At 38.2% G+C, this 11520-nt stretch overlaps 1 pseudogene; it reads left to right on the top strand.

Moving 5' to 3' along the window:
• Positions 1-10388: 10388 nt before the first annotated feature.
• On the top strand, positions 10389-11123 carry LOC120250455 (annotated as a pseudogene).
• The last annotated feature ends 397 nt before the right edge of the window (positions 11124-11520 follow it).

Consider the following 11520-nt stretch of genomic DNA (forward strand, 5'->3'; position numbering starts at 1 on the left):
ATTTCCACACAGCCGTGTGGATTTATGCAGTATTGAATCTTGAGTTTAGTTGATCAATTTTCTTTTCAATTATTATAGATATGACTCCCAGAACAAAGAAAGGGGCAAGCAAACGTCCTAGAGAGGACTTCCCTGAGCAAGAGCATATGGAGTTTGCGATTCCTGAGCACCATGCTCGGTTTGAGAGACTGTCAAAGCTTAAGTTCGGTCAGACACGATTTCCAGACTTGAGTGCGCTCAAGGAGGTTTAGTTAACCGATGACATGGCAGATGAGGTCGAGGAGTTGTTGTCTGTGGGTAGCTGGAGGCGCTTATTGTCAATCAGAGATCTTGTTATCCGCATGTTGACGCTTGAGGTCTTATCATCATTTGAGTTCGACTAATCATACAGCAGCTTCGACACTATAGACACTATCCAGTTCTGTGCATTCTGTCAATACCACATCATGAACATCACGCAGTTTTTAGTTTGACTGGGTTTATATGACGAGGCCTACATTGGAACTGAGGAGTATGAGCAGTTACCAACCGATTATCTAGGAAGTCTGACTCCTCCGCGTGCATATAGAACTTTATATGGCCGGGACAGTATGAGCCTGGGGTGTCCAAGGCCATGTGTCTTTCTCGACCTACATATCATTATCTTCACACTGTTTTGAGTAGGTCGGTGAACGGCCGTAGTGATAACACTAGTGTACTTAATCGGCAGGAGCTGCTGTATCTTTATTCGATGGTTCAGAGTGTGCCACTCCACTTGGGACATATCCTGACAGAGTATCTGAGACATCAGGGACAATATGCGAGAGTGGGGGTGATCTTCTCATGCCTGCACATCACTAGGCTCATCACTGGAATGGTTCTGCTGGACGTGATTAGGGGGGCCCAGAAGATGATTGTCCTAACACCTCTCAGCTTGGAGACTATGCGACTAATGGGTATGATCATGAGGTATAGAGACGGGGTGTATGTGATGAACATACCCCCACCAGAGCCAGTCAGAGCCGAGGGAGATGCAACCGAAGGTTCACAGCCTGCGCTCTAGTCCCAGCCTGAGCAGAAGGAGACCGAGGCACCACCTACAGCATAGGAGCCACCTCCAGTGCGTATGTTTTCTCCATCTTGAGCCTATGATTGCTTTGATAGACTCGAGAGTGCTGTAGGGGTGCTACGGGCCGAGATTGCTGAGGTTCGTGCGACTCAAGCTGCAAACCACATAGAGGTGATGATGCATCCTCACCTTTTGTGATGAGACCGAGGACTCCACTGGCATCCCCAGCACCACCAGCACCATCACCAAATCCAGCAGCACCGGCAATAGCAGTAGTAGAGCCAGCAGATGACATCGACGCTTGATGCGCCTTTATTTTATTTGTTTTTATGTCTTTAGTATTTTATTTTACATTTCATTTTGGACTTGTATTACTCAGAAAAAATCTTCCTTCTGAGTTTACCTTTTATTTTTAGTCTTTCGAGTTGTATTTCATTGCTTTATCTTTATAGACTCGAGTTTATTTTGTTTTTGATTGAGCTTCACTGAATCCCATTGTGTATACGTGCAGATGGTCTTCTGAGTATGGAAATTGAGGATTAGTCATGGACACGGTCAATGTGATATTCACATGGCCGTGTGTGCTCCACAACCCATTGGAACTCAACTCTCAATGAATATAGCTCCATCAAATGTACCATTAGGAGTTCAGGGGAGTATTGTTTCAATTGTCCATCTCCACATATGTTTCTTTTGATTGCTTTATATTTTATTGTGCTTGCATGTGTACATTGAGGGTAATGTACATATTAAGTGGAGGGGGAGGGGCGGGGGTGGGGGAGTTCACATTACACATGTTCTATACTTATGCTTTCATTATATATGCTCATGTAGCCGATGGCAGTTCACCTTAGTTGCAATGGTTGTATTCTTAAGTTTAGGGGAATTTTTAAAATTGAATGTTCTCATGCTCTAGTTTTTAGTTGAATTTATAGGAATTTTTGCCCGATTGACACTTGTTGCACCACTCACTCATTAAACCTTGTGGAAACTCAAGTTCGACATTTAAAGGACTTGTTAGTCGTTTCTTGTTTTAATTCCTTTGATGTCTAAAAAATAAAAATTTTTGAATGAAAAGAACAAAAAATAGTTATGTTGGTTTTGTTTGTGCATTATGGGTGGAAAGGGCTACCACCTATGAAGTATGAAGCTACTCTCATAAGTCGGATACTAGTTATGCCCTAATGAGAGAAACAGCTATCTCATGGGATGAGTGAAAGCTACTACCCCAGTAGAAAGAGCTATCACCACGATAGTGTGAAAGCCACCTTAGCTACCGCTTAGGAGAGGGCTACCTTAGAGGATGTGTGAAGCTACTACCGTCTTTTTTATTCCTTTTGTACATAAATAAGTCCCTTGTACTTAGAACTTTAAGAAGTATACGTTGGGTTGACTTGGGTGAGTTTACACACACTTACATGATATCGGGTTGTTGTCCTTTTTTATTCAAGTTTTTAGCTAGAGCATTGATTTTTCGTATTCGGTGTTAAAATTTTTCCTTACTTGCAGAATGCTTCCTTTGCATGCTTTTGGTGAACCTAAGGCTAAGCACTTTCAATATTTCCTTTTTCTTTGCATCAATGTTTTATTTTTGCTTGAGAATAAGCAAAAGCTTAAGTGTGGGGGAGATTGATAGTGCTTGTGTATTAGTAATACGAAGTATTCTTTTTTTACATTGAGTATTACTTTTCTCATATTTTATCGCTTATACATGTGTATTTGTGTTCTTTTGCGCATGTAGGGTTGTGGAGACAATTATGAAAGAAAGAAACCAAAAGTAGATCGTGGATGCAATTTGTTGATGAAATCTTAGAGTGAATAAACGTGAAGACACAGGTTGTGCTCAAAGACAGGTGAGTGTTTGCCAACCTCCGTCGTGCTCGAGTGAACATGAAAATTTGAGGGGAACAAAAGCAGTCACGCTCATGTGTTCCAACTTGTGCAACACTAGCAAGATTTTTGTCGAATGTCATTTTATGGGAGACGCAACGCGATCTACCGCATGCATGTGTGCCCATTCATGTGGCCTCAATGAAAAGTATGGATTCGAGAGTATTTTTGTAAAGTACTACAGCAGTTACTGTAGTAAAGTAATGTAGTAAATCACTATAGCTATTACTATTCACAGCGCGCTAAAAATTTGATTCCTGGAGATTCACACGGGTGTGTGGAAATTCCATCTTACCGTGTGGGCCTGATTCCGGCCCTATTTAAGTCGCATCTTGAGGCATTTTGAGGAATCTTTTTCCAATCTTTTTCCCATCTTCTCCCCAACTTTGGAGACACTCGCGGCTAGAGTTTGGAGAGACTTTGGCATGGTTTTTGGAGTAGTTCTATGGCCTTCAACACCGTGTTCCTTCAGAAGATAGTTATTGGGGGAGCTTTCACGGCATCGATTTGGTAAGGTGTGCCCTAGGCTTGACAAGAGAATCTTTGGAGAAAACGTGGCTACTCCATAAGAGCATCAATACAGACTACAAAGGGGATTTACTTATGGATTGCATGTTTTTACTTTCGATTTCATTATTGATTGTAACTTGCTCCATGGAGAGCTAAACCCCTAGTGGGTGCTTGGACTTGTAAACCCTAGGATGATTTTATTTCATTAATCTTTCATTATGTTTTATTTAATTGATGTTCTAAGTGAGTTCCAATCTTGAATGCTTGTTGAAGTAATTTTCCCTTAGAGTGACACTAGGGTTGAGAATCCATCGTGGTAATCCTTGTAGATGAGTGACACACCATGATGGTTAGACAAAAATAGATTGGAGAGGGTCGAGAGGATGAGTCGAGAGGTAGCGGAACGTCCTTTTTCCCTTCCGGTGTGATTTATCCTACTTCCGTGTTCCAAGAGTTCTTTGTGGTCACAATAGACTGAAGTGCTAAGAGAGGAACTCCACTGGGGCTTAGTTGCACAAGCAACAGAGTGAAGCATTGAAGTAATCATTAGTTCTAGGGCTTAATTATGACCAAAGGGTTAGATCAAGATTAGGGAATAGGGTTTATCACTTGCAGTCCCTAGAGCTTTATGCAACCTTGCATAGTGTGAGGCATTGAGAGTATTCCTTTCCGCCGGGGCATAGTATAGGGTTTGTCACGGTTGACCTTAGGTTTGGGACCATGTGTTTAAGGGTTTCCACGACTCATTAAATATCAATTAGGATATATAATGATCAATCATGCACTTGAAGCAATAGTCCTAGGGTGAGCAATGTCCGGGTGCCCCACTTTCTATTAATTGCCTCTCCTATCATCTTATTGCATCTCCTTCTTATTTTTTTTATTTCTATTTGCATCGATATTATTCACACCACTTTGGATCATTTTCACTATAGTTAAATAGAAATTCTCGTGTTTCTGATCACTATTCCTTGTGGATACCACTACCCACTCACCAGGGTAATTTATTACTTCAACAACCCGTGCACTTGCAGTAGGCACTTGCAAGGAGTAGTCATGGTCCTTTATCACTACTTGGTAAGAGCATTCTACTTCTAACTAGATTAATATTGAATTGATATGACTTTATATAAGCTTCTCTCTTGAACTAGTCAGAGACAATTAAGAAGATCTTCCCCATGGTATGCTATTGTAGATAGGGCATACTGACAAGGGATACCTGATTTATCCCATTTGTGACAAGTATAACTCTTACCTCAACTTGGCATCATAGCTTTTTTGACATGTTGCTATGGATCATACCATGACACCTCATGCCTTGCAAGTACCATTCCATTCAACCTCCCATTTTCCACATTTTCTCCTTTTTTTCTCTATCTTTGCAATTATGTTAGGTCTACAATCTGATTTCAACTTGGCAACTTGTTCTCTTTTTGTAAGTAATCTGTTCATGACATATCTCCTGATTTTATCCAGCATGGCAATCACAGGCATGCTCCTGACTTCAGCCATATTTCCATTGAAAGTCTTGCACATGTTGTTGTCAATAGTATCATACTTGACAAGATTATTGAAAAATGCTTGGCACCACCCATTTACAGGTCACTTCTTTACTAAATCCTGAAATGTTATTTTTCCTTCTTTCATAGCTTTCATTCTCTCCAACTACTTCTGCGTCTCTGGCTGGGAAGTGCATCTAGCAATTGTCAAGAACTAAATATGCAATTTTTTACCTGGGTGCTACTTACCCCATCATGTATAGATGTGTCTTGCACACACTCTATGCTCGATAAATGGCATAAGTGATGTAACTGCATGGATCAATCCCTACAACATAATAATAAAGTTAAACAAACAAATTTGATATAGGTAAGCAATTACATGGATTTTATTGAATTTGCATACCTTTTGCATGTCACTAACAAGTGGCCATCCAAGTCCTTCTCCTATGCAAAGATCTGTACTCAAGTGTTGAAAAAACCATGTCCATGTCTCAGTGGTCTCCTTATCCACAATTACCCATACAATGGGGAATATGTGATTGTTCCCATCTCTCCCAACTGCAACCAACAAGTGTCCTTTCATTATTCCTTTTAAGAAGCATCCATCAACACTTATAAGCATCCTTTAACCAACTAAAAAATCTTCTTTAACAGCATTCAGGCATATGATTATCCTCTAAAATATGGGTAATCCATTGCAGTTTTTCTTCTTAGATACAACCACCACATTGCTACAAGGATTTGTTTCTTTTAGCTCTTTTACATAATTATTCAACACCCCAAAATCTTCAACAAACTATTGTTCAATCCTCCTAATTGCCAACCCCTTATCATTCCTGCAAACCTTGTCAGTAATGAACACTCCTAGCTCCTTCCTCACCATTGTCTTTAAATGTCTGGGCTTAATAAAAGGCATAGAAGATATAATATCTCCAAATCTCCTAGCAACTATGAAAGCTATAACCCTTCTGTTCTTACTGGTTCCAAGAATGCATGAATGTTCAGAGACATAATGTTTAACAACATACATTTTTTTGTACTACACCATGAACACAACCCTTTGCAGAATTATCCTAACACAACCTTTTGCAATACATCTGGCTCTTACCCTCTTTACATCCTTTTTTACATACTTGAACTGAAATCCCTTTTTTGTTGAGAAGTCAACAAGTTGATTCTTGAACATCTTCAGTTCTTTAAACCTAAGATCAATTCTAACATTTTTGATTGCCTGCTTACGAGGGTCAAAAAGGCTGTTACTAGACTTGTGCCTAATGCATCATCTACTTTAGAACCCTCGCTAGTGTCCACATAACTTCTTGGATCCGAGTAATCAATGTAATCAGATTCATAGCCACTAATGTTTCCACTATCAATTGTCTGTGTTGTATCTTCAATCTTAGAAAATTTTCAGCCTTCAAAGGTCCTTCCTTCATCCTCATTATCACATGACCAGCATTCTCAGTTATTGTTTCCCTCAATTTAATATGTTTTGTGACTTGATGCCTATCATTTTCCCTTTCTTCATCAACATATGAACTACAGTTAATAATCTGCTCATCTTCCAGCATATTCTCATCATAGGACATTTGGCATTGTTTTTCATGGTCAACATCTATAAACTCCACATAGATGTCGACTTTGCAAGTACTCCTCAATTGTTTAACTAAGGCCATCATCCCCTCATCATCAAAAATCTCCTTCAATTCAACCTCCCTATCTATGAATAATAAATTCACTGCCTTTTTAATATCATAACCTAGCTCCTTAAGACCTCCTATTAAGTCCCAATAACAAAGCTTATTTGGGTCCACAACAAATTCCCACATTGTTCTATTGTCATATCTAAAACCTCCATCTCTAACCAATTTTCCTCCATAATTATAGTTAATAAGATAGGCATCTCAAGCGGCTATACTATTTGCAATAGAAAAAAATGCAAAACAATCAAACTTCCATGCAAAAGAACAACAAAAACTATAGTTAAGAACAACAATTCAAGAAATGGAATAAATTATTGTCTTTCAATATTTTTAAGTATGCGACATACATACATAACATATAAACTTATAAGCATATTCATATTGTCAACTTAAGCAAACCTAAGTCAGGAAAGTAATAAAGTACACATAATAGAAAGGAACAAGTTACTGTCAATTCAAGAAAATACTAACTTAGGGAAAATATCATACTTGCCCAGTAATACCCTAAATTGCTGAAGGGAATAATTATCTTTCAACTAAGAGTGTAAATTTATACTTGCATGATGTAACAAACAAGAAGCAATCTAAGGGAAGAATGGAGACAGTAACAACATTAAAGGGACCAATTTTGTCTTTTCATCATTAATGAATACAATTGAACTAGAACTTGAAAGGTGTAGATGCTTTGCAAAGATTCCTAAGTTTCACCACATGATCTATTATGGTCCTCACAACTTCTGGATTGCAAGATTATAATTATACTTTGCTTACACATGTACAAGGCGACCCTGCATATGATTTTCACATGTACAAAAAACTACAACATGACACTACATCAAGCATGAATTCATAAGAAGAACTCTCTAAAAAAGGATGAGGGTCTTACCATACCACATTCATAACTATATACATATATGTATCACACGTCCACATCCATCCAAAGTAACAGAATAAATTAGGTAGATTAGGCCTAAATGACAGACCATACACATAAAGGAAACATAGAACAAAGGTACTGAGCCAGAGAAGATGAAGACAACGCAAGGTGGAGACCCAGATGGTTTTACTATCGCTGGAGGCACGATTGTGGAGATCATCGAGGGAGATCCTAGGGGCATTGGGTCATGAGGGTGGAGATCATCGGGGAAATCATCGAGCCAATGTGTCGTGAGGGTGGAGATCATTGAGCCAATGTGTCACGAGGGTGGAGATCGGCAGGGGAGATTGTTAGGCCAGTGGGCTCAGATATAGGGGATTTTGAGAGATTTGGGCAAAGATAGAAGGGTTGATAGTGGTAACATTTAACCTTCAAAGGCATCCAAATCCTCATTCTATTCTTTATTAATGTTTTTTTTACATTTCAGGGTCTTTTAATGAATAATTTAAGGTTAATGTTGCCACATCAGCGCTTGCAAATAGCCGAACCAACGTCCATCAGACAGAGGGACCAAAAGGTCAAAAATGTGCAAATATTGGGACTAAAAAGGCGGATTTTATAATAAAGGGACTAAAAGGACAGAAATCACAAAATATAAGGACCAATTTGATATTTTGATCTTATTTTTTTCCTAAAAATAATCCATGGTAAGTCATAACGCAAGCCTTTCGCTTTTAATAAAACCCAAAATAATTGCAATAAGCCAAGTCTTGGGCTAGCTTAGTCTCAAAGAAGTCTGGTGCATGCCTTACAAAATGTATGCATATCAATAAAGCAAATTGAAGTATGACTAAGCTTGACTAGTCCAACATCTCATATGCTCCTGTCTTGTGTACCTTGTAGAGCTTTGTCAAAGTGCATTAAGTATTTTCTAGATCAAGTTTCTATCATGGCTTGATCAACTATTGACCAGTGATTTGTTAACGTACACCTTAACTATCCTTGGATCAATGTTTTGATTCGGTCGACTCTTGACCACTTCAATCAACTAACTTGAGTTGCAAGCAATGCAAACTATATATATCTCTATATATATATATATAAAGTTAGTGTTTAAAGTTATGTAGTAATCTTCTTTTGAGACTAAAATCAACCCTATCATCATTGTTTATTATTATTTTAAAATTTAATTACAAATAAATATTAATGATTTATAGAGATATATAATATAATATAATTTTATGTAATATATATATCTTAGTAACAATGGATATAATATCTATATATATATATATGTACTAACCATGAATTTGCGAACATGAAGTAATTAATGGTTGATGTTTTTGTGGCTTTCTCACAATTATATATATAATTAATTATTTTTCTTTTGAAGGGAAAATTCATTACTAAAATTGGATACAATAGTTTTGGGCTAACAAGATAGAAATAGCTTGTGGAAGGGCACAACCCCATTCATAGAGTCCTGGCCTAGTAATGGACTCTTGAGCTAAGTAGTAGCAAGGTGATTCGCTGTTTGGTAGATGTGGGAGAGGGTCATCCCTGGCCTTTGGTTGAGTATAGTTGTTCAGTCTCCTATAATAGAGCCAAGTGCTGAGTTGTCCAAGCTTCGGGAGTTGATCGCTTGGATCACTATTAAGGCATCTAATTAAGTTTGGACATCATTAATATTTCTATTTACAACCCAAATCAATGCTTTCCGTATACATAGAGCTTCTGCCAATCTAAGAGCTAGTTTCCTGATATTAATTGAGACCAATCACCAATGAGTCTACCTGTACAATCTCTGGCCACCCAAGCTATGCTAGTGCACCCTTTGTAGGCAAAGCAAGCTGCATCACAATTTAGTTTTAGTAGACCCATTGGTGGAGAAGACCACTCAATTGCGGAGCCTTGGGATCTTGATGTGTTTGCATCTTTTTTCATCTTGGTAGAGCTAGCTATCAACCAGTTAGATTCCACCATGGTGCAAATATGCAATGTTTGTGATAACGAAGGCTTCGCATTCTTCTATACAACCTCATTCTTTCATTTCCATATAGACCATATTGTGAACATTAACTTTTGTATCTCTTCTACTGAACACACAACAAGCTTGTTCCCCAGTCATTTTTTGAGGGATCCTTGTGTATTTCCAAAATTGCTCATCCCACATGAAGCCAAGGTCTATTGTGTAAATAGACATGTTAACAAAGCATGTTCTGAAGTCTCTTCATGCTCATTACACACTGGGTAATGTAGATTAACTTCTACACATTTGCTAAGAAGATTTACTTTTGTAGGCAGGTAATTTCTTAGTGAATGCTAGAGTAGGTGCTTTAACTTGAAGGGGGCGTTGATTCACCATAGCTTGCTCCAAGAGTTGTTGCCCAATCTATCCTCTATTTCTGGATTGAGAAACTTGTGTTCTGTTTTAACTAAGAATTTTCCTTTGTTATCTAACCTCCAAGCCCATGAATCTTCATTCAATTTTTGAGACAATGACATTGTTAGCACCCTTGCTTCATCTTTTTGGATTAAAAATTGAACAAGTGCATTAAGGTCCACTAACACCTATATTTCTTAAAAATTTGGTTCAATAATTTTAGTGCCATTTGCATTTTAATAAAGATTTAATAAGTCCCACAATTATGTAAAAAAAACTTATTCAATTGGGCGGTATATATAAAAACTCAGTGAAGGTGAAGTACACACTATCGTCTGTTATTATGAAAATTTGCTGAGCCTACTATCTGTTAATATATTCATGGTCTTATTTTCATCATGATGCCGTAACAAACCCTATGATCACTATGAAGCATTCTTTTGCCTTAGAAACAACAAGAGAATAAGCAAAGAAAATGGCCAAAGTGCACAATCTCTCTAGATGTGTGGTCAAGCCTTCACAAACCAAAGAGAGGCAAAAGAATCAACATGAGGTATTCGCTCTCACACCATGGGATCTAAGGTTAATCCCTCAAGATTACATCCAAAAATGCATTCTTTGCTCCAAACCTCCTAACACTACAAATGATGGGATTATGTCTTTCATCAACCACCTCAAGACTTTTTTGTCCATAGCTCTAAAGCATTTCTATCCTTTAGCTAGCCATCTCAATATCGTTAGACATCACGAGGCCATACTACCATTTGTCACTATTTCCTTAACTTGCATCAATGAAAGAGCTGAATTCATCCATGTTGTTATTACCACGAAGGTCACCACCTCGAAGATCATTGACTCATTTATGGTACCTGCTTTAGTCCAGTTCTTTTTTCCTCTTAATAGATTGAAAAATCATGAGGGTGATTCTCAACCGCTACTAGAAGTTCAAGTCACAGAACTAGCGGATGCCATCTCCATTGGATGTTCCCTCAACCATGTTGTTGGAGATGGGTTCTTATTTTGGCACTTCATGAACTACTAGTCTCAGATTTCAACAATAGGTATTCTTAATATCCTTGATCCACCAGTTCTTAATCGCTACTTCTTTGGACATCTCACACCATCAATTCACTTGAACCAATTCACTTACCTTTGGAGGATGTCGAGGATATCATTGAAATTAGAAATAGTTTTAGTCTTCCCTTACTAGAGGAAGGCATCTTCCATTTTTCTGCTAAAACCGTTGTAAAGCTCAAGGCAAAAGATAACACAGGGATAAATACCAACAATATATCATCACTACAAGCCATGTTAGCACATATATGGTGGAGTGTCATAGTAGGTAGAACCCTTGAACCACATCAGGTCACAAGGTATTTTATAGCTGTTGGCTACTAATCAAGATAGAATAATCCTCTGCCTACAACATATTTGGGAAATGCAGTATTTGGAGTGGATCTTGTTAGGTCTAGAAGCATAAATTGGTATTATATGACAAGCAAAGAGCTGACGTGCCACAAGCAATGGTGATATGGCAAATGAGTTATCTCGGCAATCAAGGTGAGAAGGATGGTGACATGGAAAAGACTTTTGATATGAGGTAGCAC

This window comes from Dioscorea cayenensis, chromosome 3 (assembly GCF_009730915.1).
Source record: "Dioscorea cayenensis subsp. rotundata cultivar TDr96_F1 chromosome 3, TDr96_F1_v2_PseudoChromosome.rev07_lg8_w22 25.fasta, whole genome shotgun sequence".
NCBI lineage: Eukaryota > Viridiplantae > Streptophyta > Magnoliopsida > Dioscoreales > Dioscoreaceae > Dioscorea > Dioscorea cayenensis.